The following is a 24,227-nucleotide window of genomic DNA, read 5'->3' as shown; positions in this document are numbered from 1 at the left end:
AGAAAATTAAAGTCATACCCTGTTTACTTTTCCAGATTTTTCAAGTAAAATTGAAAATACCACTCTACGGCGTCCTGTCACGCGGCTCCCCCCGTCGGAGGTTTGAGTCCTCCCTCGGGCATGGGTGTGTGTGTCGTCCTTAGTGTAAGTAAGTTTAAGTTAGATTATGTAGTATGTAAGCTTAGGGACCGATGACCTCAGCAATTTGGTCCCATAAGACCTTACCATGAATTTCCAAACTGTAGTGTTACAATACATGACACGTGTCGTAGAAAGACAACAGAGCATTCAAAAGCTCGGTTTGACACCGGCATTCAGAATCTTCCTAATGATAAGATCCTTGAATAATTATCACGAGCATTTTAATAATATCCTGTTAGTGGGGGGGGGGGGGGGGGGGGAGGGTGTATAGAAACGAACTTCCACGGAAAAACAGGTGACTGGGTGTCACTTGTGTCATACGTACGGAAATGAGATTTCCACACTCCTATACATCCCTAGGTCCACTGTTTCTGATGAGATAGTGAAGCGTAATCATGAAGGGACACGTACAGCATAAAAGCGTACAGGTCGATCTCGTCTGTTGACAGACAGAAACCAACGACAGTTGATCGTAATGTGTAATAGGCAGACATCTATCCAGACCATAACACAATAATTCCAAAGTGCCTCAGGATCGACTGCAAGTGCTATAACAATCAGGCCGCAGGCGAGAAAACTTGGATTTCATGGCCGAGCCGCTGCTCATAAGCAACACACAACGCCGGTAAATGCCAAACGACGCCTCGCTTGGTGTAAGGAGCGTAAATATTGGACGATTAAGCAGTGGACAAAAGTTGTGTGAAGTGACGAATCACAGTATACAATGTGGCGATCCGATACTAGGGAGTGGGTACGGCGAATGCACGGTGAACGTCATCTGCCACTGTATGTAGCGCCAACAGTAAAGTTCGGAGGCGGTGGTGTTATGGTGTGGTCGTGTTTTTCGTGGAGGGGGCTTGCTCTCGTCGTTGTTTTACGTGGCACTATCACAGCACAGGCCTACATTGATATTTTAAGCACCTTCTTGCTTCCCACTGTTCAAGAGCAATTCGGGGATGGCGATTGCATTTTTCAACACGATCGAGTGCCTGTTGATAATGCACGGCCTGTGGCGGATTGGTTTCACGGCAGTAACATCCCTGTAATGAACTGGCCTGCACAGAGTCCTGACCTGAAACCTATAGAACGCCTGTGACTTCGTGACAGACCTCACCGACCAACATTGATACCTCTCCTGAGTGCAGCACTCCGTGAAGAACTGGCTACCATTCCCCAAGAAACCTTCCAGCACCTGATTGAACGTATGTTTGCGAGACTGGAAGCTGTCATCAAGGCTAAGGGTGGGCAAACACCATATTGAATTTCAGCATTACCGATGGAAGGTGCCACGAACTTGTAAGTCATTTGCAGCCAGGTGTTCGGATACTTTTGGTTACATAGTGTCTATACATACACAAATAGAACTAAGCATATACGCTACGGTTTAATGCACATATAATTGCAAAATGTTGTTCAAAACGGCTACCATCGGCCAGTTGTGTCAAAGGTTTTCTGGAGATCTCTGTTGCAAATAAATGTACCGTAAATGCCTTCTCACATGTTTTCAATTGAGACTTTCCCTTAACATTATCATCTGTCCTGGCTGTAATCTGGAAGTATCCTCTTACGTTTATCTTTCTGGACGTCGACTTGGTCCTGATATGACGCTTTTGATGGAACATCAACTACTAAAATTTGGTGATAATGTTAGGATTCGATATGGAACTGTGTAAAAGGAAATATGTATTTTTAGGCTCGAAAGTGTTTCGTCATTTCTGGATTATTTGCTACCTTAAATTTTAATGCTTCTACTCAAGTGGAGAAAGGGCATTTCCCCATGTTTATATTGGAAAGGTAGCAGATGCTTCAAAGGCTACCTGGGGATCCACTTTGAACTATTAGAATAAACACTGTTGTGAACAAGCGCAAATTTGCTTATCAGGTACTTATTCATGGCTTTGACCGACATTTGTAGTTCATCTGCAAGACAAATTCCTGCACTGCAACATTATTGCCGTACTGAAGTGATTTCGTAGACCAGAAACTTATGATTTAGTCTAATAATGGTGCTGTAAGGACAACGAATAGAAGCGTGATTTTAAGTTACTCGACAAAATGTTTATGGCCTGCCGCAGTGGCCGAGAGGTTGTAGGTGCTTCAGTCTGGAACCACGCGGCTGCTACGGTCGCAGGTTCGAATCCTGCCTTTGGCATTCATGTGTGTGATGTCCTTAGGTTAGTTAGGTTTACGTAGTGCTAGCTCTACGGGACTGATGACCTCAGATGTTAAGTCCCATTGTGCTTAGAGCCATTTCAACTATTTTAAAATGTTTATGACCGATAATTCTACGGCATGGAGATCAAGTGATAAAATAATATCGGGAACCCAGATTTTAAAATAAAAAGCACGTTGCTAAATAAACCGAATGGGTGTAGTTGAGATATGTGCAAATTCCCCTCCGCAGTCCGACGCTAGCTGTTAGTAAATTATTCAACAAATTTCATTTGCATGTCACTGCGGGAATAGCGAATCGCTTGGGCCGTTACCTTCAAATCCGTTGGAAAATGTTTTTCTTTCATGTCGTCTTTTCCTCTTCCAAACGTGCTGTCGTTTAGATTACAATCCTGCCATTCAGAAAGTCAGGGATGTGGAGACAAACCCTGCGCTTACATAGTTATAGTGTTTTACTGAAAACAGCAAGTATTTTTCTGAAGCACAATTTGTTCAATATAGCACGTGAAAGAGTACAGTTTATCTGATCGTCGGTATCATGCGATAGTGTTTGTCGTTGATCTAGTATCCATGCAAATAGCAGACAGAAAGGAGCGAAATGAATGAAATAATGTCGGAGGAGAGTAAATTCTGTGCTCTTTCATGCTTTTTCGTTCTGTTAACTCTCAAAACTACTGTGTGTTCTGTCTGACGACGTCGGTAAAATATTCCTTGAGTTTTACATAAACAGCCAGCATCATCGTCTGGATATCAAGAGCAGGATACTAGGTAAAATATTACGGAGTTCTAGGAATTCCATTCGACGAAACACACGCGGTGCTGGGTACTGAGAAGACCACCACCAACACCATCGTCACATCACACCTTCATCATCGTTAGCACTTAGACAAATTTTTCAGTCGTTACGATCTTTGGCTGTAGACACCTATGCTGTTCTTACATGTTTCATAATTCCGTCCATCCATTTTTCTTGAGCTGCATCTGCCGGACGTTAGAGCAAACAAAGACACACCTTTTGGTATATTTATCAATTAATAATGTATATAACCCGTTACCAGCGATGAGGATGTCCTAAGAACCTTTATTAGAGCCAATTTTGTTGGTAATGCGAATTCAGCTACTGTCCGATCAATCTCTGTGACAACTCACGAAATGTTTCCTTCATCTTAGAAATCAAGTCGGAGTTAAAAGGGCTTAACTCTGGAGAATATGGTAGATGGTAGAGAACTTCTCAATCTCATCGACCGAAAACTCAGTCACAGCTTGCATCATATTCATCGGAGCGTTGTCCTGAAAACTGATGGGTAGTTTCGCAGAAAGATTCATTCTTAAAGGTGGTACGAGTTTGCGTTCCAAAGGTGAACTGTAATGAAGCCCTTTGACGGTATAGCGTTGGGGAACTATATGTGTTAGGACAGCACCACCGTAGTGGGACACGAAAATAGCGCTATTCAGCATAATCCTATGCTAGTTTTACTGCAAAATGGTGATATGTTCGAGTAACGGTGGTGGAATTGGATAGAGAACACGTACCCTTCTCTTCAAAGCAGGCGACAATTGCTCAATAATAGTGAGATTTGGGAAATGCGATGGCCAGGGAGATGCGACAATTCATCCTCATGCTCACAAAACCAGTCCTGAACGATTCTAGCTGTCGAAACAAGGACACCGCCGTCTCGTAAAACATCATCACCATTTGATAACTAACATTGTAGAATACGATGGATTTGATTAGACATGATAGTCACATGATCCATGGAAATAATACGAACTTGCAGAGTAGCCATGGGACTCATGGGATACCACGATATGGTTTTCAAAATCATCACCTACGCCCCCTCCCTCCCCATTTCAGTCTTAAGACGTAATGCGGTCACAAATAGGAAAAATTATCTGAAATAAGCGATGATGATGAGGTCCCATACTCCGAGGAGCGTAGGGAACGATGCGGGAGACCCGCACCGCCGACTAGGCAAGGTCGTAGCGGAGGTGGTTTGCCATTGCCTTCCTCCGACCGTAATCGGGATGAATGATGATAATGAAGACAAAGCAACAACACCCAGTCATCTCGAGGCAGGGAAAAATCCCTGACACCGCCGGCAATCGAACCCGGGACCCCGTGCGCAGGAAGCGAGAACGCTACCGCAAGACCACGAGGTGTGGACCTGAAATAAGTATCACCCGACAAAATGAAACTCTTACATTGTTCCATGCTCCAGATTTTGCTGCTTCAGCACGACGTCTTCCTGTTACGAGAATCTGCATCACTGATCTGAGGTTTGGGAATCGCAATTCTCCTGCGATTCCCAGCTTATGGAGCTCCCTACATGTTGTTTTGGTGCTGAGAGTGTTCGCGAGAGCGAAATTCCGTTCTGTAGTGGCTTTTGCAGTTGCTCTCTTCTTATTTTTCGTCACAATCCCCTTAAATGACTGTGCATCACGATTCTTCTACACACTGCGTTGTGATTTAGAGTGTGCTGTATGAATCTTCTCTACTGTGTCTCTTGACACACCAAACACTTCGACGCTCCTGGTTACAGAAGCACACACCTTGCGAGCGCCTACAGTTTGTCCACGTTCGAGTGCATTATTCTCCAACATAACGCACTCACAATTACATAGAACATCTTATGCGGCACTGGATTGAACAGCGCAGGTAGACGAGCTGCTGGCCTGTTCGTTCCCCCTACTTAAGTCCTATTGAGCATGTGTAGGGCGCATTGCGAAAGCTACTCCAGCGTGTCCACTTGTACCAATACCCATTCTGCAATTGTCAACCGCGCTGATAGATGAATGTAACGTATTGCCGCAAGGGTACCTTACGCACCTTGTGGTCAGCGCATGAGCACGTTGCAGTGCATGGCGTCTGTGGCGATAACACACCTTTTAAAATGTTCAGGGGAACATCATAAAGCCGGCCGCGGTGGCCGAGCGGTTCTAGGTGCTTCAGTTCGGAACCGCGCGACTGCTACGGTCACAGGTTCGAATCCTGCCTCGGGCATGGATGTGTGTGATGTCCTTAGGTTAGTTAGGTTTAAGTAGTTCTAAGTTCTAGCGGACTGATGACCTCTGATGTTAAGTTCCATAGTGCTCAGAGCCATTTGAACCATTTGAACATCGTAAATCGCGTTAACTTCATCTGAATAATTGTCCTTAAAAAGCCACAAAAGTGTCACTGCTGTTCGTCTGATTCCGTATTTCATTCACTTACCTTCTGTACTACACTGTAATGTACTGTACTACTGTATTGTATTGTATGTTAACTGGGGACCTGGAAACGACGGAGAGGCTCCGTCCCCGCCGCAGCCGCCGTAGTCCACAACCCCATGACGACTATGGCGGTCCACTTCACCCCTCCGCCGCCCCCCACCGATCCCAGAGTTATTGTGCGGTTCGGCCCCTGGAAGACCCCCCAGGGGCGTCTCACACCAGACGAGTGTAATGGTTCAAATGGCTCTGAGCACTATGGGACTTAACAGCTGAGTTCATCAGTCCCTTAGAACTTAGAGCTACTTAAACCTAACCAACCTAAGGACATCACACACATCCATGCCCGGGGCAGGATTCGAACCTGCGACTATAGCGGTCGCGCGGTTCCAGACTGTAGCGTCCAGAACCGCTCGGCCACCCCGGCCGGCTAGACGAGTGTAACCCCTATGTTTGCGTAGTAGAGTAATGGTGGTGTACGCGTACGGGAGAAATTCTTTGTGCAGCAATCGCTGACATAGTGTAACTGAGGCGGAATAACGGGAACCAGCCCGCAATCGCCGAGACAGATGGAAAACCGCCTAAAACCATCCACAGTCTGGCCGGTTCACCGGACCTCGACACAAATCCGACGGGCGGATTCGTGCCGGGGACCAGGCGCTCCTCCTCGCCCAGAAAGCCGTGCGTTAGACCGCACGGCCAGCCGGGCGGGCTGTACTGTACTATAATGTTGCTCCTATGCCTGGTCCAAGTTTCATCAGGATATGTTACTTGACAGTGAAATCTCATGCGAAAGTTAGTTTCTACCTTAACTTTTGCGCACTAGTGTGTATTTATGTTTTGGTGTTTATATAAAAGACGAGAAAAATAAACGCCAAGTTTGTTAGCCGTAACTGACTACATTACTGCCTTCATTGTCAACATCACAGTCCCATCCTAATGAAGAAAATTCACATTGTTACTAAAGGAATATAATTATTTCCAGAAAAATATTGATCTACAGTTTGGCAATGTATAAGTATTACAGCAGCTTCCGGCTTTCTTCAAACTGCTCCGGGATTTGTATGTCAGTCTGTGGAATCAGGCAAGATAAAAGTTGGGAAAGGTATGGCCTGTTCTGTACTTTGGTGGAGTGGTGGAAGTGAGACAGCTGCCGTCAAGTAATATGACTTTTATGGCTTAACTGGATAGAGCCACCCGCGACCAGTTGGATGGTTAGCCACAAGAAATTGTAGATAACTTAAGTGGTAAGATTAGCAATGAAGTAGGCCATTTGCCCTGCAGAAATATTTAGTTCCTAGCAGTGACGACAGCTCCCCATTACCAAATATCACTACAGTTTATGTGAATGAATGGTGTATGTTCTTTCGAACATGTCCGACAGAACATACACCACGCGGAATCCGCAACTTGCAGTAATAAATTCACTATCGTTCTTTCCTCTAGTTATTAAACCTGTGCAAATGGAAGAGAAGACAACCAGACGAGCACTCGCAGACAATTCACTAGTACTGACTGTAATTAGAGTGTATCTGCGAACAAGCGTCAATATTAGAAGGTACGGAAGATAACAGTAGACACCTGCGTTAATATTTTTTGGTGCATACAGCACTGCCCAGGATAGTCGGAGACAATCTGAAAAACTTGTAAGAGTGTTGCAGGGTATGTTGCGCTGAGAAATAATTATTACGGAAGAAAGTCGTTACGCTGCGGTGTTTCTGAATTAATCAGCACTGAAGTTGCCAATGAGGCCGTTGCACGCAGATTGAAGCGGCCGTCACAGACGGTGTCGCCAAATGCGTTCTTCGTTTCGTTTTCCAAAAACCGACCAAGAGAAACGATACAAAAACTGGACATGGGACGATAGTAAGGATCGAACCCGATCCGAAAGCAGAGCACTCTCCTGCACTGTCATCTACACTATGAGAACAATTGATTTTAATGGTACGTGGCGGGCCACTTGATTTGCACGTGCAACGGCCTGAATGGCTAACTTCATTGCTAACTCGGAAACGACGCTACATATCGAATTTTATTCTTAACAGTTGTTTCACAGCACGGTCTACCCTTCAGCACCCTTAAAAGCCTTTATTTCTGACCGCTTGAACAGCTAGAGCCAACATGCAAAAATACGCTATTCAGAGACAATTAGTTTTCATGGCGAGGTCACTGTTTATTGACGAAGTAAGCAGGATGACGTAGCAGAACATGAATACAAGTCTCTGAATTTGTAAGTAAGCGTGAAATACGTTAGGGTAGTACACAAAACGCTGAACTGCAGTTCCAGCTTTCATTAGCAGTATTCCAAAACCTTACAGATATGACGGTTAATGTTCTTCGCTGGCTTCTCGTCGCAAATGAGGAGGCAATTTAGAAGCAAAACACCAGTTACCGAAGACCAACATAACCCTGAAAAAGGTTTACACTCTGGTTTTTGACAGATGGGGACAGTTACGTCAGTCATTGTTTAGCATTTCAGTAGCTGCTGTATCTGAGATAGTTACTTATGTCTGCAATGTTATATGTGAAGCACTTCAAGTACTTTACTAAACTTACGTATAATGAAAGTAATGTAACTAAAATACACTCCTGGAAATGGAAAAAAGAACACATTGAAACAGGTGTGTCAGACCCACCATACTTGCTCCGGACACTGCGAGAGGGCTGTACAAGCAATGATCACACGCACGGCACAGCGGACACACCAGGAACCGCGGTATTGGCCGTCGAATGGCGCTAGCTGCGCAGCATTTGTGCACCGCCGCCGTCAGTGTCAGCCAGTTTGCCGTGGCATACAGAGCTCCATCGCAGTCTTTAACACTGGTAGCATGCCGCGACAGCGTGGACGTGAACCGTATGTGCAGTTGACGGACTTTGAGCGAGGGCGTATAGTGGGTATGCGGGAGGCCGGGTGGACGTACCGTCGAATTGCTCAACACGTGGGGCGTTAGGTCTCCACAGTACATCGATGTTGTCGCCAGTGGTCGGCGGAAGGTGCACGTGCCCGTCGACCTGGGACCGGACCGCAGCGACGCACGGATGCACGCCAAGACCGTAGGATCCTACGCAGTGCCGTAGGGGACCGCACCGCCACTTCCCAGCAAATTAGGGACACTGTTGCTCCTGGGGTATCGGCGAGGACCATTCGCAACCGTCTCCATGAAGCTGGGCTACGGTCCCGCACACCGTTAGGCCGTCTTCCGCTCACGCCCCAACATCGTGCAGCCCGCCTCCAGTGGTGTCGCGACAGGCGTGAATGGAGGGACGAATGGAGACGTGTCGTCTTCAGCGATGAGAGTCGCTTCTGCCTTGGTGCCAGTGATGGTCGTATGCATGTTTGGAGCCGTGCAGGTGAGCGCCACAATCAGGACTGCATACGACCGAGGCACACAGGGCCAACACCCGGCATCATGGAGTGGGGAGCGATCTCCTACACTGGCCGTACACCACTGGTGATCGTCGAGGGGACACTGAATAGTGCACGATACATCCAAACCGTCATCGAACCCATCGTTCTACCATTCCTAGACCGGCAAGGAAACTTGCTGTTCCAACAGGACAATGCACGTCCGCATGTATCCCGTGCCACCCAACGTGCTCTAGAAGGTGTAAGTCAACTACCCTGGCCAGCAAGATCTCCGGATCTGTCCCCCATTGAGCATGTTTGGGACTGGATGAAGCGTCGTATCACGCGGTCTGCACGTCCAGCACGAACGCTGGTCCAGCTGAGGCGCCAGGTGGAAATGGCATGGCAAGCCGTTCCACAGGACTACATCCAGCATCTCTACGATCGTCTCCGTGGGAGAATAGCAGCCTGCATTGCTGCGAAAGGTGGATGTACACTGTACTAGTGCCGACATTCTGCATGCTGTGTTGCCTGTGTCTATGTGCATGTGGTTCTGTCAGTGTGATCATGTGATGTATCTGACCCCAGGAATGTGTCAATAAAGTTTCCCCTTCCTGGGACAATGAATTCACGGTGTTCTTATTGCAATTTCCAGGAGTGTATGATTAATGAAATGTAAATTACCCGTATCACAAGTCACATAGACTAACTGATAACATCTGTTACATAGTTCGTTAGAGGGCATAGCGGGATGCCGAGTGAGCCATTTATATTACTCGTCAAAAATCTTTAATATGAAGGTGGTACATCAGCCACGTATGATTAAGTCTTCCCGGGTTATCAGCCTAGTCAAGGTGTCGTTCTATGGCAACGTTTCGAACAATTTCCTGATCGTCATGTTCAGATGATGTGTCGAGTCCATCTTTATAAGGACTGGACGACAGGCTCCTCTGCCTTGTCTGCGACGGCTGGGCCAATCGCGCGCATATGGAAGGTCTATCGCGACACTGCCTTTTTCACGATCGAGTCCCAGAACCTGTTCGTCCAGCACAACACCTCTTTCTCTTCAGATTTGTTCGTTTGCCTGACGTGAATGCTTCCCACATGTTCTGATCGGCGCTGCGAAGTACAGCGTTGCGTCTGGCCGGTATATACTGATTACCACATTCGCAACTGATGATAAGACTTCAGGATTTTGAACAGATACAGGTGTTGTGCCGAACGAGTTGAGTCTTTGACTTGATAGTAGTAGAGGCATTTGAGTTACGGGTCCATGATGGTACTGTCAACCGTGATAGCGGTTTCCAGCAGAGCTCTGTATGGGATGTAGCGCTAGGAAGAGCTCTCCGACGCGAGGGGGGATAGAACAGACAGGCAGCACTAGGACACGTCGGGAGTCCCTCTCCCCCACAACACCATCCACGATTGCCCCTCCCCCTCCCCCCCCCCCCGCAACATATGACCTAGTCACTCTGCCTTAAGATGACGAGTAGGTAACCACCATGAACGTAAGCAATGAGAAAGACCAATCTTCTGTACACAAGAACTGGAACTTCAATATTCGTAACTATTTATTTACAAGTTGTACAAAACAGATGCTTCTTGAAAATTTTACTGACCTACAGAGTACTCACTAGCATAGCGCATAACCCGTTGACAGCAATGTGAAAGTAGTGGTATACCTTTAGCAGCACCAGTTGTGTTTATAGTTCGAGTGGGGTGGCCAAGTGCCTTACGAATCTCTCCAACAGTTGTGAAACCATTGCCACGAAGTGCTTCCATCATCTTATAAATAAAGTTGAAGTTACAACGGCAAAAATCCGCGGAGTGTGGTTGATGGCACAGCAATTCTCAGTCCCATCGATCGAACAGACCAATCACAAGAAAAATGGTTCAAATGGCTCTATGCACTATGGGACTTAACGTCTGAGTTCATCAGTCCCCTAGACTTAGAACTACTTAAACCTAACTAACCTAAGGATATTACACACATCCATGCCCGAGGCAGGATTCGAACCTGCGACAGCAGCAGCAGCAGCAGCACGGTTCCGGTCTGAAGCGCCTAGAACCGATCGGCCACAGCGGCCGGCAGATCAGTCACAGATTGCACAATATGCACCCGAGCATTGTACTGCTTCTTTCTCTCGGCTGGACGCAGGCTGTGTTCGAAAACTGAACAGCTTAGAGAAAGTAGCTGCTATACTTTCTGCAGCACGCGTCCATCATTTTGCAGGACAGTTCTCGTGCGAATATCGCTTGACTGATTTATTCGATCAATGGGGCTAGGAAATGCCTTGTCACAACTTGATTCCTAAGATGAAGGAACACTTCATGGTATTTATTTCAGAGCTGTTACAGTGATTCGTCAGGCAATAAACAGCTACAGTCGAACTATCGACACAACTTGCGCTCCTAAGGGTATCTACGATTTCCACATCGCTGGCAACGGGTTATGCATTATGCTGGTGACTATTTTCAAAGACAGTAAAACTCTGAAACACGTACCTATTTTGTGTAACTTGTAAATAAATGGTCGACAGTATCAAAGTTCAAACCTTCCTATTTGTAGTCTTAATCGGCATAATAGATACATATTCGTACTTCATTACTTTCAAAGGAATTTACTGTGGATTTCTTTTTTAATAAGAAGGAATACAAAGCATGTGCTTATGCACTCCGTTCCTTTTACGGTATATTGATAATTTTTACTTTATGGACCGTCTGAATACACTGAAAACTGAATGAAACACAGTTTTCCTGCCATGCGCGTTTCGCCTTTATTCGCGGCAAGGCATCTTAAGTGGGCTGGCCGTTGTGGCCGAGCGGTTCTAGGCGCTACAGTCTGGAACGGCGCGACCGCTACGGTCGCAGGTTCGCGTCCTGCCTCGGGCATGGATGTGTGTGATGTCCTTAGGTTAGTTAGGTTTAAGTAGTTCTAAGTTCGGGGGGACTGATGACCTCAGAAGTTCAGTCCCATGGTGCTCAGAACCATATGAGCAATCTTAAGTGGCCTGGAATATGAACATATTTTTGCTATTTACTTTATATTTTGGTCGATGTACCTACAGGTTATAAACAGTTCTGGTGGTTGGTTTTCGCTATTATGTAGTAATATTTTGAACTGTACTTAAAGGTTGCGTGGGCGGTTTTCTACATATTACGCTCCTGTTCCATTTTTGGTGTTGTTCGTCTTCTTATAAATGGCAGTTTGTGGTTTTCCCCACATGTCACAGCACTACGAACTGAACACTTGTTTTGATGCAATGTTTTGGTTTGTGCGACTGTCAGATGTTATTGCCAAAGATCGAATGTTATTGCCAATTTTCGAGTGTAATTATTGAATTACCTGTGATCTGTTGGTGTATCCATTTTCGTCTCTATGTGTGTGTGTGTGTGTGTGTGTGTGTGTGTGTGTGTGTGTGTTTTGGTGTGATATAATTTTTTTGTGGGCTGTGTATGTGTGTCCAGAAGGCAAAGGGGGATTTTTATTAGTATTTTTTTTTGGACTGTGTGTGTGTTTTTGTATATATATATATATATATATATATATATATATATATATATATATATAATGTGGGAGTAGGGAGCCTGGCTGATGTGTGTTTGTTGATTAATCACATGTTTGTTTTCAGCGATGGCTTTCTGAATGTTTTTCTTGCATTTGATAAGATGTTTGTCATGGTTGCGTATTCTCATTAATTTCATTTCTTGTTCCATGTTTGTTGGATGGTGATTATGGTGTTTTAAATGTTCTGTAAATGTGGCATGGTTTGTTTCGTTCTTCTAACACCTGATATGTTTTTTGTACCGTGTTTTAAAATGCCTAGATGCCATGCCTATGTATACTGCATCACAACTTTGACATTTAAGTTTATATATTCCCGACTGTAGGAATTTGTCCCTCTTGGTAGCTGGTTGGCTTAGGGGTAATTGGAGGGTTTTTCCAATCTTATATGCTATTTGTAAGCCCTGTCTCTTTAGGATGTTTGCAACTCTGTGTGTTAATTTATGTGTGTAAGTCATGGTGTAGCAGCTGGTTCTTTTCTGTATGGTGTTGTCATTGTATGTGTTTGTTGAGTGTGTTTGCAAGTTTGCAGCTTGCGAGTACTCTTTTATTCTGGAAATGTTGTGTTTGGCGAAAAGCGTATGGCACGAAAATTGTGTTTCATTCAGTTGTAGTCAGACGGTCCATAAAGTAAAAATTATGGATATACCGTAATATTACACACAACTCAGGAAGACAGGATTACAAAAGTAGACTCAGTTCCTTGCTGACGCAAACATCTATTGAATTTATTGTCTTTCTCACGTACTTAGTCGTATGTTAGAGTTTTTCGGCAATTTTTTACCGTCCATACTTCTTTTCCTTCGGCATTTGTGTTGTGGATATCTAGAATACTAGAAGTACTTATGATATCTGTATTCTTGTGTCAACAACCATACATTCTCTCCTGATAATTCCACAGCCCATGCAACTCAAGTGTACAACAAAGCTTTCTGTACGGCTATCACCGAAAAGGAGACGACGCGAATCACGTTTCATGGGTCCTTAAGACCGACAACTAGCGAACACTAGCAAATGCGAATCGAACACGACCGAATGCAGCCCCCTCGCTCTCGCTTACCGTTTCGTGAATTCTCGTTCGCTGATGCTCTTCCGCTTCTGCTCGCACCGTTGTAAACGAGCCTTTTGAATTATTCACACGAATGCCACAGACGGCAAGAAACTTTTAGAACTGCAAAACCGAATACATTTAATCATAAAAGAGCTGTTCCGTCACTTCACGTAGGAAGTAATTTGATAAGGATCCCTGGTGCAGGTGAATCTGTAGAAAGAAGGGAGCGTCCAGCGATGAATAATCCGAATAAAGACAGAAAATGTGTGGCCTCATTAATCCGTCGCAACTAGAGCCGCGACCTAAAAGCGCAACCCCAGGCGCCGTTCCGTTTCGCTGAGTGCTGCCTGGGCGTCCCGCCGCCAGCAAACTTTGTTCTTTTGCAGCTCTCTGCTCGGAGCCACTTGAAACCGCGTACGTGACACGCGTCGCGAAAATCCGGTAATTAACGTGAATGGACGGCGCGCCAGATTAACATGGCGCGACGCGACTTTTTTTCCCTCCTACGTCTCCCGGTGTCCCAGCGACGGGGGATTATACAGAGGAACTTGGAAATCCCGACGTAAATGTGCCTGTCTGCGTGTTTCGTGCCAATTATCCCAAAATGCGGCGTCGCAATCGCTTTCATTCAGCTGATTAGCACAGGCTTCCAGGAAACCACCACGCCCACAGCTCTCGTTCATTGTCTGGATGTCACCGTGCGTATATGTGTGACAGACAACAACCCCGAACTCGGAGCTAATCCGGTAACGTTTCTTTCTCTCGTAACGTTTCGCATTTAACCAGATCAACCCTTACGTTTAAAATTTTACGGTGTTCCGTCCTAGGCAAAGTTATCTTTCCTGAAGTCTACAATATATTTCAAAGTCTTAGCACCAAATGCCTAGGGGTGATATATCACATCGTGGAGAAGAATTTTTGTGAGAAAAAAATGTTTGCTGATGCTAGGCGTCCTTTAGAATCTAAACACCAGGGTATACTAACCAGGTGTCCTGCATACCACCTAACCTGCAAATTCACTGAGAGGTTCTAAACAAGAAAACTTGAAGGATGCGTGTCTCCCAGAGGAGAAAGTTATTTTAGAAGTGAATCAGGACCCTTAAAATTGCTGGGACTGCATCATTTCATATGGAGCAGAAAATGTATCATAGGCATCGCACAGGGCATATTGACGCTGCAGAGTGCCTACGTCCAACCATTCCTCCGGGGCATAAACTATACAACAGAACGTCATAAGTAGCACGAAATCATTAACAAACATTTTGTCTCTAACGAAAGTTGCTCCCCATAACGTAATATCTCATGCCAAGACGTTTGATGCAAAGACTTTCAAACACCCTGTATCGATTATCCGTTGGTGGGAAACAAATACAAAATCTAGTTTACGAGCTAATTGTATCAATAGTGTACTCAAAAATGATACATTTATCTTTAGAACTACGTTAAATGTATGGGCTAAATTTTACATTTGACATGCCGTTTTATTAACCAGAAACTTTCACCAGAATTTAATATACCATCGGGAGGTCTTTTTGTTTTAACCTGAGATAACCAAATATCTCAAAAGCGACGTATCATACGGAAAAATGTTACTGATGGAAAACAACAGTTCCGTGAACCACACGTATTTTTTTGATGTATTATTAGTGTAGGAAATAAAAATAGGGGTCCCATTTGAAAATACATAGCTGACTCCGCTCACGCAGGAGGGGTTGTTAGGAAGTTGCTAGTTGTAGCTCAGACATATGTCCCCTTTAACCTTATGTCATCCATGTTGGACTGTTGTAAAGAACTGCGACTGTTTATGACAAAGTTCAAATAAAACAATTTTCTGCCTCAGACACTTTTTTATTTCATCCCACGACTCGTTTCGAGAGTACATTCTCATCTTCAGGTAAAACAATGCTATTATATTAGATTTTTGCTAGATGGAAGAAGCCAGCTGCTTCTTCTGGTCCCATTTTGCTACGAAAACATATAAAGGGCGCTTGTTAGCGTAATATGGCACTAGTATTATAAATTTTAAACGGTGATAGAGTTACAATCTGTTCCAGTGTGGTTAGTCACAAATTTATGACGTCAACAGCATACAATAAATCCTGACTGGTGATGGACGAGTGTGACGTGCACTTACGTTTGAAGGTCATTTTTGAATGTTTTTCTTGAATAACCCGAAAACCGCAGCCTTAGAGGAAACGTAGCCCAGTACAAAATTTAACTACATTAAATTTCCTACTAAAATGTCGTGATCATTTTTCCCGTACTGATTGTAGTGTGCGTGAGAATATGCAAATCTCGCACGTGGTTAATGAAGGCCTACTATTACATTCCGGGTTGCGTAACACGATGTCGGTAAGGGCTGCTGAATCATCCTGTATTTATGAACCGATTCAAAAGGTTGCATACAGACAGAGGGGTCGGATAACAACAAATTTGGAGTGAGCACCTGTGGTCATGGATGTAGTCCTGAGCTAATGGAACCTTTGTAATGTCAGGAACAACAAGGCCAATGAATGCATTCCCACTTTGAGTTCAGTAAAGCTAATGTACTGGCTTCGCAACAATGTTGCGGGTTACAGAATGTGTTCAGGATGCGAATACCACAGTCATTATAGGCATAACAGTTTGGTTGATAATCTAGCGCACCCTTGGAACTAACCCCAACAGCGCACGAACCTCATCACATGCTGCAGGTATCCTGGCAAGAAGTATTTCGTCACTGGAACTGGTGTGACGTAGACGAGGTTTTTCATATGCTCCCACAATGACATGCAGCTGTAGGTAAACATAAACAATACGTTATCTTTATTGAACATAAGTTACGTTTTCATTGATTTTCCCTTATTGCTCCTGACATTGCAAAGCATTCGCTACGTAGGACTGCTTCCAATACCTTATGTTCGCATTCCAGAGTTGTTGTTGTGTCAACCTTCTGAATCACCCTCTATACTATTCGACAGCACACTCCTAGTCTGAGATGTGGAGAGATTTCAACGTAAATGACAAAATAATTTTGAGATTTGACGACAAATGGTTCCGTGTAGACATGCTACTAGTCGGTATCCATTACATGTTCAAGCGTCCTCTCAACTGTTACAGAATTTTATGTAAGCGGTGTAGCACAGAACCACATCATGGTACCACCAAAAACTCAAGTGTTAGCTCAAGTGTCAGTGTTCCCAGTCTTCAAGTGACGGACTAGGACTGTATCTCCCTGTCCTTTACGTGAAGTGATGGGGTGTTAATCCGTGATCTAAAAATAGTCACTTGACTGAATCTGGTTGTCCGTGAACTATAGCTTTTGGTGGGTGTTTGATACTGTTTTTATGTACAGGATTTAACGGGTATGAGTACATATATTTTCATACATGATGTGAGTTGACTGCTTTTCCTCGAATACAACAGTCTTCTCACAAACACGTTATAAACTTTACGAACTGGCGTTTTCTGCATGGCCTTAAATGCACCAGTAGCTGGACTGCGTCTGGCAGTCTAGAGTAACCATTATGCGTCCACGAGTCCACACTTCAATAATTGACACGCTACCAATGGAGAAATGAGAATTAATTCCATGTCTTCGCCACATGTACTTGGACGTACAACCAAACTTATTAAAATACTGCTTTCAAAATCTGTAAATGTTAGTCTCCAAATGACTTAAATACTGATGTAATGTTGTTCAGTACACCGCCCTCAGTCACCAATAGGAATATCTGCACCTAAACCAATTACGTTCTGTATGTGACAAAACATTATGACTGCCTGCTTTATAATGTGTTGTATTCGAAAGCAATACTTTAGCGATTCAGATTAGCACGGTTTCGACAAGTAATTGCTAGTTTTTTTGATGCATGTAGCAGTAAACCTCTACGCCAAAGTTATGTAATTCTTGTAAATTACGGGCCTGTGGTTTGTCGGCGCGTAACTGGTGCCAAGTAAGTTCAATTGCGCTTCAAAGACGGACATTTTGAAGCCAAGATTTCAACAAAAATTCATTATCACGCACCACAAACCACAGTAGCATAGTTTTGGCCTTGTCATGTTGTTGTTGTGGTCTTCAGTCCGAAAGCTGGTTTGATGGAACTCTCGATGCTACTCGATCCTGTGCAAGCCTCTTCACTTGCTAACAACTCCTACGACATATGTCCTTCTGAATCCACTTGCTCTATTGCTCTCTTGGTCTCCTTCTACGATTTTAACTCTCCACACTTCCTTCCAATACGAAACTGGTGGTCCCCTTCTTCTAGTAAGGTTGTGCCACAAATTTCTTTTCTCCCCAATTCTATTCAGTATCTTCTCATTAGTTACGTGATCTATTCATCTAAACTTCGGTTCTCTTCTGTAGCACCACATCTAAAAGCTTCAATTCTGTTCTTGTCTAAACCGATCCAAACTGTTTGTCGTTCATGTTTCACTTCCATACATGGCTACACTCCACAAAAATACTTTCAGATAAGACTTCCTTACACTTAAATGTATATTCGAAGTTGACAAAGTTCTTTTCTACATAAACACTTTTCTTGGTCTTGCCAATCTACATTTTATATCCTCTCTTCTTCGGCCATCGATCAGTTATTTTACTGACCAAATAGCAAAACTCATCTACTACTATAAATGTCTCGTTTCTTAATCTGATTCCCTCAGTGCCATCCATTTAATTCGATTACACTCCATTATCCTAGTTTTATTTTTGTTGATTTTCATGTTATATCCTTCTGTCAGGACGCTGTCCATTCCGTTCACCTACACTTTCAACTCCTTTGCTGTCTGTGACATAATTGCAGTGTTATCGACCAACGTCAAAGTTTTTATTTCTTCTCCCTGAAATTTAATTCCTTCTCCAAGTATCTCTTTTGTTTCCTTTACTGCTTGCTTAATGTAGGGACAATAAAATCGAGGACAGGTTACAACCCTGTCTCAGTCCGTTCACAATTACTACTTCCTTCTCGCTCCCCTCGACTCTTATAACTGCCTTCTCATTTCTGTTCAAGTTGTAAGTAGGCTTCCGTATCCTGTAACTAATGTTACCCCTGCTACCTTCAGAATTTCAAAGAGACTAATCCAGTAAACATTGCCTAATATTTCTCTGAGCTACAAATGTCATAGCTTTGTCTTTCCTTATCTTCTAAGATAAGTCGCAGGGTCAGTATTGTCTCGTGTGTGGCCACACCTCTCCAGAATCCTAGCTGATCTACCTCTATGCTGACTTCTACCAATTTTTACATTCTTCTGTAAAGATTTCGAATTAGTATTTTGCAACAGTTCGCTAATATTCACATCTGTCGGCAACTATTTTCTCTGAAATTGGAATTATTACATTCTTCGTGAAGTCTGAGGGTATTTCGCCTGTCTCACACACTTTGTACACCAGACGGTAGAGTTTTGCGTGGCTGGCTCTCCCAAGGCTATCGGTGGGTCTGAAGGAATGTGGTTTGTTCTGGGGGCCTTGTTTCTAATTAGGTTTTTCAGAGCACTGTCAAATTCTTCTCGCAGTATCATGTCTCCCATTTCATCTTCATCTACGTCCTCTTCCATTTCTATAATATTGCCTGCATCTCCGTAGTATAGACCCTCTGTCTCGTCCTTTTAGCTTTCACTTCTTTTCTTAGGACTGTTTTTTCTTCTCAGGTCTTGGTATTCATAGAGCCGCTTCTATTTTCGTCAAATGCCACTTTAACTTTCTTCCAGGCGGTATCCATCTTTTCGGTAGTGATAAATGCTTCTGAATCCATAGGCTTGCCTTTTAACTATTTCTCCTTAACCATCTTGTACTTCCTGTCAACCTCATTGTTTAGACAGTTGTGTTCCCTTTCACCTGCTTCATTAGCTGCATTTTTATACGTTCTCCTGTCCCATGTCACACGTAGGATTATAAGGTGCATAAGTATGAAACCGGAATTTCCCTACAGATGGTGCTAGCTGTCAGCGTAGGGCCTGTGAGACCACGTCTGCAGCGCCATCTGCTTCCTGTAACAGCTGACGACGAATATCAACACACAGTAACCCAAGTTCCATGTATCGATATCTGTTTCAAACCCGTAAGCATGTCGAGTTGTGTGCTTAAGAACCTTGATTTGTGTACATCATTGATTTTTGTCATCATTTGAAGAAAACTGCTGCAGAATTGCATCGAACGCCTGTCGAGTTGCGATTTTGACATGAGAAACGACGAGCGCGGGAAACCACCAAAAAAATTCGAAGACAACAAATTGCAGGATTTTTTCGATGAAGATGATACTCAAATTCAACAACTGAATGTGACGGAGAAAGCAGTTTCTTTTCCGCTGAAAACTATGAGAAAGGTGCAGAAATGGGGAAAATAGGTCCCACATGAACTGAATGAAAGACAGAAAGCAAATCGAAATGCTGCTCTCCAGATCCAAAAGAAATAGTGAGAGACGATGAAAAATAGATATGTGTTGAGAATTCTAAGTGTCGTAAATAATGGATGAATCGAAGCAAACCATCGACATCCACTGCAAGACCAAATCGCTTTGGAAAGAAGACAATGCTCTGCGTTTGGTGGGATCAGAAAGGTACCATGTATTATGAGCTGCTAAAACCTGGTGAAACCGTTAACACTGATCGCTACTAATAGAAAATGATCGATTTAAATCGAGCATTACGTGAAAAACGACCGGAATATGGAAAAAGGCAACACAGTCACATTGGTCAATGATAATGCCCCATCACACACAAAAAAGCACGTCAGGAAAATGATCGAGGCGCTCAGTTGGGGAATACTAGGACATGCGGCTTATTCTCCAGACTTGACTTCGTCCGATTATTATCTGTTTGCATCATTGGGACATGCTCTCACTGAACAACGCTTCAGTTCGTATGAAAATGTACAAAAATGGCTCGCTGACTGATTCGCTTCAAAAGAAGAAGTGTTTTTTTCTTTTTCTTTGCGTGGCATTCATAGCCTGTCGGAGAGGTGGGAGAAATGTATAAATAACAATGGAGATTATTTTGCGTAAAATACTGTTTATCAGATTCAAACGACAGACGTGTGATTATTGCAGCCAAATTGCGGTTTCATACTTCTACACCCGGTAAACTGTACGAAGATGCCACCGCCTGCGGGGAAGACATAAAGCATGAGGCAGTGCAGTTAGTCAGCAAAAACGTTCACGTAGTCTACTGCTGCTATAGTGCCTTCGATTGCTACCGTAGGGCCGTGGAAGGGTAGGTGAACATCTCCCATAGCATAATACTGCACCCTCTGGCCCACATTCTTGGCGCGTGGTTCGCGTTTTCAGCACAAGTTCACCTGGATGACGACGTATAGGGCCACGGCCATCAACCTGGTGGAACAAGAAACCTGATTCACCCGACCAGGCTACGGGTTTACTTTGGTCTATGGTGCAATCTAGATGACATGTCTGATTCATCGTAATTAACGAAGTCATAGAGTCAACATTGGAAAACGTATAGGCTGCCTGCTGCGGAGCCGTATGTTCAACGATGTGAGCTGAACAATGTGTTCCAAAGCTCTTGGTCCTGCTCCAACATTACACTGTGTCGTTAGATCTGCCACACATGGCCGCCTATCCTACAGAGGGCAAGTTTCCGACCTCCACGTCCTGTGACGAGACATAGGTGTCCACCACCTTGTCGCCTACTTGTATTTCACCGTTGTTCAATTATTTTCCATAAATACGATACTACAGTTCCTATGGTATTCCGAATTACGATGCAAATTTCCTGCGGACGTGCATGCATGCACAGGTTGTAGACACTTGATTGACGACATATGGAAGTTTGCGTCGAGCCGTGAGTCGTGCTCGGACAGCCAAATGGAAAGGTGAACACTCGCGATAAGCGGGAAATCCGGGTTCGAGTCCCGGTCCGGAACAAAGATTCACTGTTGCCACTCCGTTCCATAGCTGATGGTTGTTCATATTCACAACTGCGAAATCATTTCATGTAATTTCCATTGAAGCTCGAGACACCAGCACACGAACAACCGAACAGCTTCGCCGTTTACAAGATGCTTTCCAGGCGCCGGGCATAACAATCTGCTCTTTGTGAAAGTCGCTCATGTCAACGGATTCCTAATTTGTGGTCCATATCGTAGCTAGAATAATGTTCATTGGTCTCTTCTCCACTGACATTTTCCTCGCCGTGTCACGTAATCGCAACGCCATTACGTCGCATTCAGTCAGTCAGTGACTACGTGGGCTTTCCCGACGTAATAAGTCTTGAAAGTCTCTTCGGGTTTGCTGCTACATCCTAAAATCGACTTTACTCGATATTTCGGCGATCCAATTGGTCGCCATCTTCAGGAGAACGCTGCTTCTGCTGATGAGTCCCGCTGAGAACTGACGCCAGGCTGCTAATCGACCTCCTATATAAGCCAATATAGGACGTTGATTTGCAGCCTGGAATCAGTTCTCAGTGGGACTCACCAGCAGAAGCAGCATTCTCCTGAAGATGGCGACCAGTTGGATTGCCGAAATATCAAGTTGATTTTAGGATCCAGAAGCAAACCCGAAGAGACTTTCAAGTGGTCGTAACGTTTGGACACGTCATTGTACGTGTTATGGATTAATGCTTATAAAAGTATTTTCGGAAGATTAGTTTCTCACATTCATACACACAGAAATTATAAAATCAGGAGAAAATAATCTGCCTCTAGATCTGCTGTGTTACGGCATGTCATATGACAGTAAATACATGCACTGTATGTCAAGCGGGTGAATACAAGTGAATGCTATGGAGTACCTACCTACTCCAAAAGGGTTTGTGCTGCAGTGGCTAGTTGGCGACCGTTACCTACCTGAAACAAAGAAACAAGAGCTTAGGATGAATGTCAACCGTGAATGAATAACAGGCATGAACGAGATATAACCTCACACGCCCATACACACACACACACACACACACACACACACACACACACACACACACACACACACACATATACAGATATCGCTTGTAAACGTACAAGGTTAAGATAGGATTTTGCAAGAAAAAATCCGGCGAAGGAGGCGACGAATGTAAGGGAGTAACAGACGAGCAAAGACGTGTTACTAGAGACATAGCCAGTCTGCAGCGCTGTCATGAGCGATTTCCGAATGTACCGGGTTGTTACTTCGACAACTGAAAAGTGTCAGTGCAGCGAATACCAGAACAACTGCAGCCCCTTCACATGTCCCAAACAGTAAGCAGAATGTTGTAATGTCAACCGTTATCTTTTTCTTTCGTTGGCTTTTGTTATGTATACTATGAAAACAGGATTTAAAAAAAAACCGTGAATATGATTATTAAGAACCTCAAGTAAGGACATGTAGTTGATGAAATACCGTGATAAAACAGCAGTATATACCATTATTTTGCTTCAATCCTAAGAGAGGGTTCTATAAAGTAGTAATACTAGACTAACTAGTTCTGAAGACAGATTTATTTACATCCTGATCATATGATGGTTTCCAGAAAGTAACGATTAAACAGTACATAGATCTAGCACAAGCCTATAATTGGTACCCTTGTATCAAATTACAGGTGGAAGTTACAGTGTGTTAAAAAGTTGTATGTTATGGTGCGACAATTACTCATGCGGCGATTTTTAAAAGAATAAAACACGACTGCTGTTATGCTATAATTAAAACGTTTAGAATACACTGTCACGCATGTGGCTCATGCATTTCTGCCAGAAGACGATGCACCTCCGAATAGCAGAGTTTGACATTCCTGAAACGATTTTCAGTTGTTTCCCATTTCATTGTCACGTGAATATAGCGATTCATCAGACCGATTGCCTATCTATATCTCTGCCTAGCCGTTTTCATAGGAATTAGAGATCGATAATTCCCATCTCCTTTAATGCCGATAGTGAAGGATGAGGATTCATCTTAATTCTGAGATGGTTCGCTCCAGAATTCTTGCTGTGTGTTTTTACGAAATAAAAACGTACCTGTGGGCATCGCCAGGAGGAATGCTTTTGATAGTACATTTCTAGCCGCAGACAGACGTAAATAATAGTCTCTAAACTGGGTCACTGATAATTCATGATCAGTTACTTTGTCTTTCTTGTTCTTGTTGTTAAAGTCATGGACGCTTTACACTTACGAAGCAGATCGCAGGTAAAAGCAAATACATTACTCTAACAGTCTAAAAGATGTTAGAGGTTACTGATAAGTTACGAAAGGGCAACCCAACAGTAAAACTCGCTCTTGATTATGTTATTGGCATACAAAGAGTGAAAAGATTTTTAAAAAAATGAAGAAAAGCTATCAAAATTCTGCAGTGAAAGCTGACTGACAACACAGACCATCGAAACGGAAGTGCCTGTTAAATTCTAGTTTTCACTCTAGATGAAGCACTGCTCCTGTTGTTCCAGCCGAAGAAGCTCTCGTATCGTATCCGAAGCTAACACGGAAAACTGAGGAGGTCCATGACTCTCTGCCTGTGAATCAGGATTTGAGTGGCTGTGTGACGCGGTTACAGCGTACACAGTGTGTTCAGTGGAGGAAGGGAGCTAAGATGAGGCGATCAAGGGAGGAGGAGGAGGAGGAGGAGGAGCTTAGTGTTTAACGTCCCGTCGACAACGAGGTCATTATAGACGGAGTGCAAGCTCGGATGAGGGATGGATGTGGAAGGAAATCGGCCGTGCCCTTTCAAAGGAACCATCCCGGCATTTGCCTGAAGCGGTTTAGGGAAATCACGGAAAACTTAAATCAGGATGGCCGGAGACGGGATTGAACCGTCGTCCTCCCGAATGCGAGCGCGATCAAGGCTTG

Source organism: Schistocerca piceifrons, chromosome 8 (genome assembly GCF_021461385.2).
Source record: "Schistocerca piceifrons isolate TAMUIC-IGC-003096 chromosome 8, iqSchPice1.1, whole genome shotgun sequence".
Lineage (NCBI taxonomy): Eukaryota > Metazoa > Arthropoda > Insecta > Orthoptera > Acrididae > Schistocerca > Schistocerca piceifrons.
This window is presented reverse-complemented; position numbering follows the sequence as displayed.